This window comes from Lepisma saccharinum, chromosome 15 (assembly GCF_977018435.1).
Source record: "Lepisma saccharinum chromosome 15, izLepSacc3.1, whole genome shotgun sequence".
Lineage (NCBI taxonomy): Eukaryota > Metazoa > Arthropoda > Insecta > Zygentoma > Lepismatidae > Lepisma > Lepisma saccharinum.
This window is the reverse complement of record NC_139243.1, coordinates 53783089-53789039: the sequence shown is the minus strand read 5'-3', so window position 1 is coordinate 53789039 and position 5951 is coordinate 53783089.

The window sequence follows — 5951 nt, the reverse complement described above, 5'->3', positions numbered from 1 at the left end:
TTTGGAGATGATGCGATCAGCACCACTCTTCATCTGCTTTTTTATTTTATGTACCCTAATATTATTTTGAGGCTTAGTGAATTCTAGAGCCTATTTATGCAGGAGAGAGGGCTTGAAAATTTTGATCTCAGATAACCCACAACTATTTGTCAGAGTATTTTAAAGGATATTTTATACTTATTATGGGCCACTAGAATATCTAAGCTTGCTTAATTTTAATGCCTGTAACGCTGTTATTGTATTTCTAGCTAAGGCTTACTGGATAAAGTACACGAAATGTTTAACATTTCGACTATTTGCCAAATTTTTTGTGTAACGAAAATTATTGTGTGTCTATAAAGACTGAAATCCTTTTACCGAGGGGTCCACAACTGGACGCTTACCAACATTGTTTCTTTTCTTTTTAAATATAACCATTTATCAATATATTGACAATTCACAGGACAAGACGAAGTTCACACACGACTGACTATATGAACCATAGGTCCATTTGCTAAACTTTTTTTCTATGCTAGAAGAATAATTTAGCCTTATAGCCTTTTTCAAGGTATTTTTGAAGTATTACTCGTGTTTGGGTGCATCAACATTTGGGTTATTTCCATTTGGTTTATTATACGAGGCTACAATCACTATCTGAACACTGAAATCCTCAGATTGAAACTAAAAGCTTAGGCTGTAACTAGGGATTTAGTATGTATATCGACAATTTATAGGACAACACGAACTTTACAAAGGATTGTAGATGACGTAGGATCACACGCCAGAGCTTTGTTAACCTGCAAGAAGCATTTACAGCTAATATTACGAGGAAATGAGGTTGATTTTTTACTGTTTCACAAGAATGCTATCTTTTATACACCCAATATTTGCTTTTTCAAGTAACTACTTGTACCAGAAGCACTTACAGGCCAACTCTAACTAGACTTTGACTTATTCTATATCAGGTGCTAAATTTATAAAGAACTATGATTGTGTATATTTCTGAGGAAGTACGCAAAAGCAGATTACCCGATTAAAGTATCTGAAAAACAGATTTTTCTATGTAAGTATATTTTTATTGACTGGATTATTTAACAGATCAAACAGGAAGACTGCAAAATTCATTAAAGGTAGTTCTATAGTATAGATGGTTTCAGAGATATAAAAAGAACAAATATAAGATTTCGCTTTTTTTGCTTCTGAGGCTAATCGCGACGCTAAGGGTAAATGGCGAGGAAATGTAACGGAGGAGAAACAGTCCCAAAAGTTATGGGCTGCATGTAAGTTAATACCACAGAGATATTACAGTAGGTGTAGGTTCTACCACCAGAACATTTCTATTATAATAATACTGGTTATGCTGTACTGTTAGCTAAAGATGCTGATATTTGAGAAATTTAAAAGGTTATTTGCAAAATTTTAGATAAATAATAATCTGTTAGACTGTAAACATATTTTATATCCATTCTGCAAAAGACCCGATGACAAAATTTAAAAATTGTTATCGCCCAGACAGGGACTCGAACCCTGGACAGATAGGTTAAAAGCCTAACGCTATACCAACTAAGCTATCTGGGCACAAGGTATTCTTTTCTTGAAAAGTTAGTTATGTTAAGAAATATATTGAAACACTTGAGAACACTCTTGGTCTGGTTCGACAGAGAAGGAGACACCATTTCCAAATTTTTACAGACTGGGTGTATTTTTCCACTATAGAGGCCTTCACTATATGTAATTCGAAACGCTAAAGTTCAGCTAGCTTCCAAAATTGAGGTAAAGATTGTGTTTGGCGAGATTAACAACTTACAATTATATCCAGTTACGGACAAATAAAGCTAAAACTCTCAGATTTACTGTACTAGCCAAGTTTTAGTAACATTTTCCTTCACTATAGTACTAATACCAAAGAAATAGGTATATTTTATTTATAATTTGACAAAATGTACTAGTATTTAATTCACAAAGTTAGGTAAAAAACAGTATTTTTAAAAAAATATTGTTACTGCCTTCAAATTTTATGTTATTTAGCCACTAACAACTGGTTTACACTGTTTGACATTCTTTAAATAGGAAAAGAAGGAATTATTTGTTTAGTATTTTTACTAGTTTATATTTATTTAACAAAACAATTCTACAGTTTAACTTAATTTTAACAAATTGTTACTAATTTATACATCAAAGTTATGTTATTTAGAGTGTATGAAGGCGTATAAAGTTAATATTTGTACTTATCAGTTCAACTAACAATTATATTTTACACACAAAAGATAATGTTTACAGTTAAATTATTTGAATCAGAGAATAATATTTTACAGTAATTGATTCATTCAGCACTAGTCAGTACTTTTATGCATCAGAAAGTTTTCTTAATTTTCTATTACGCATGCTATTTTGGGCTATTCTTAAAATGTATTTCTAAGGCAAACTGGTTTAATTTTCTGCTTATAATGCAAAGTTGACAGTTTTCGCACAATGCATTGTACATTTGATATATTCTCTACTTACAATCCAAATATAATGCTTATTTAATGTATAACTAACTAATTCTCTAGCCTTCTTAAACCCGAATGTTCATGGGTGCAGCAACACATGCCTTTCATCTGTCCCTGTCCTGAGCAAGATCTATATACTCCTTTCCTTCCCTACCAATTTCCTTTAGGTCCATCTCTACATTATCCCTCCATCTTTGTTTTGGTCTTCCTATTGGTCTTTTACCGTCAGGTTTCCCAACAAGAATCCTGTATACTCTTCTTTCCTCTCCCATTCGTACCACATGATCTACACACCTAAGTCTTCTTGATTTAATTATTCTAATAATATCTGGGTATGAATACAAATTATGTACTTCCAAATTATGTAACCTTCTCCACTCATCTGTCTCCTCATCTGTTTTAGGCCCAAATATTTTCCTAAGGATCTTATTTTCAAATACTCTCAATTTATGTTCCTTTTTCAATGTAAGGGACCAAGTTCATTTACTGTATTTAACTTTTATTTTTTTGTAATTAACAAAAATTAAAAGTTTATACTGTAGTTATTATATCTTTTTCTATCACCTTATTTTGAAATTAATATTATTAGGTATAGTCTTTGATTTATAACTATATTGCTTTTTTATCAATTTATCTAAGAGTACACGCAGACAAACACATGTGTACACACTTTTATGTAAATAGATATGCCTTTTTTCAATATTTTAGTATGAAGATTGCACTTTAGCTATTTAAGCAAGGGTAGGAAAGGTAGGATTTCTGAGAATTTGTTGCAGGATTTTGTTGTCCAAGTATAGATGAGAACTGAGCTGGGAGACTGTTTTGAACCTTTTCATGAGAGTTTGCATGTGAACTGTATGCAAATTGAGCACTATTGACTGTGCATGCTTCTAAGTTTTGCTGTTATTTTACATCAAGTCTGTGAGACTGTAGTCAGTTTTTCCATTTCAAGTAGTTTTTATTGATTGTATTTGTATATGTTGTGGGGACTTAGCAGTTTTATGTTATGAGGCACTTTGTTGTAGAATATTTTTACATGATTGTTTTGAGATATTGAGTGTCTGCTGTTTTACTTGTAATTATTTTCCTTCTTGTGTTGTGTATTTGACTATATTTTGTCCAAGTTCGTATTATTTAGAATAATTGTTATTGACTTGTAGATGTAGGGAGTAATAATCCTTTGCAAGATGCCCTATACTTTAGTCTGAACATTATTCTTAGTGTTCACTTTTGAAGCCTTAGTATTCTGGTAGTATTATTAATGTAGAGGTAAATTAGGCTGAAACGTAGGCATTTTTTCTGATAAATTATACTCACTTAGTTGTTTCACCAGGTAGAAGTTGCATGATGGTTTACTGCTGATGATGTTAATTTGCTCTTCTTATGTACTACGTATGATGTAGCTTACTTGAGTAACTGGAATTTTCTACTGAAAAAAGGATTGCTTGTCTATTTTATTCCTATGTTGTTGAGTTTGTCCATAAGCAAGCCATGTTTTTACTCTATTCTATGCCTTGGAAGAATCTAGTTATATTGTGTTTGCAGTTTTATGCTTCTCTAAGGTTTCAGCTATGTAGTTTTTAAACTGTGCTATGGCTTAACTATTGATTTCTTTTTCTGGATGCCATGTTGGTTCTGTGTATTCCTTTTGCTGCTTGAATTTGACTTAGGTTGTTTGCTTTTTTTCTTAGATCTTTATTTGTTTATTTGTTCAGTATTTTTTATTTTTTTGAATTTTAATTACTTTAATTTTACATTAACTAACATATTTTACTTTAACAACAAAAGAATTTACTCTAGTATAAAAACTTCTTCTAACAAAAATGTACTATTATAACTTTTAATTTTAGAAAATTGTATTTTTAAAACTTTAACTTTGAAAAATTGATTTTTAATTACTTTAATTTTACATTAACTAACAAATTTTAAATTAACAACAAAATAATTTGCTCTAGTATAAAAACTTCTACTAACAAAAATATACTATTATAACTTTTAATTTTAGAAAATTGTATTTTTAAAACTTTAACTTTGAAAAATTAAATTTTAACACACTTTGACTTTAACAATGTACTTTGAATTTTTTATGTAAAAAAATATTAAACCATCATGCAACTTCTACCTGATGAAACAACTAAGTGAGTATAATTTATCAGAAAAAATGCCTACGTTTCAGCCTAATTTACCTCTACATTAATAATACTACCAGAATACTAAGGCTTCAAAAGTGAACACTAAGAATAATGTTCAGACTAAAGTATAGGGCATCTTGCAAAGGATTATTACTCCCTACATCTACAAGTCAATAACAATTATTCTAAATAATACGAACTTGGACAAAATATAGTCAAATACACAACACAAGAAGGAAAATAATTACAAGTAAAACAGCAGACACTCAATATCTCAAAACAATCATGTAAAAATATTCTACAACAAAGTGCCTCATAACATAAAACTGCTAAGTCCCCACAACATATACAAATACAATCAATAAAAACTACTTGAAATGGAAAAACTGACTACAGTCTCACAGACTTGATGTAAAATAACAGCAAAACTTAGAAGCATGCACAGTCAATAGTGCTCAATTTGCATACAGTTCACATGCAAACTCTCATGAAAAGGTTCAAAACAGTCTCCCAGCTCAGTTCTCATCTATACTTGGACAACAAAATCCTGCAACAAATTCTCAGAAATCCTACCTTTCCTACCCTTGCTTAAATAGCTAAAGTGCAATCTTCATACTAAAATATTGAAAAAAGGCATATCTATTTACATAAAAGTGTGTACACATGTGTTTGTCTGCGTGTACTCTTAGATAAATTGATAAAAAAGCAATATAGTTATAAATCAAAGACTATACCTAATAATATTAATTTCAAAATAAGGTGATAGAAAAAGATATAATAACTACAGTATAAACTTTTAATTTTTGTTAATTACAAAAAAATAAAAGTTAAATACAGTAAATGAACTTGGTCCCTTACATTGAAAAAGGAACATAAATTGAGAGTATTTGAAAATAAGATCCTTAGGAAAATATTTGGGCCTAAAACAGATGAGGAGACAGATGAGTGGAGAAGGTTACATAATTTGGAAGTACATAATTTGTATTCATACCCAGATATTATTAGAATAATTAAATCAAGAAGACTTAGGTGTGTAGATCATGTGGTACGAATGGGAGAGGAAAGAAGAGTATACAGGATTCTTGTTGGGAAACCTGACGGTAAAAGACCAATAGGAAGACCAAAACAAAGATGGAGGGATAATGTAGAGATGGACCTAAAGGAAATTGGTAGGGAAGGAAAGGAGTATATAGATCTTGCTCAGGACAGGGACAGATGAAAGGCATGTGTTGCTGCACCCATGAACATTCGGGTTTAAGAAGGCTAGAGAATTAGTTAGTTATACATTAAATAAGCATTATATTTGGATTGTAAGTAGAGAATATATCAAATGTACAATGCATTGTGC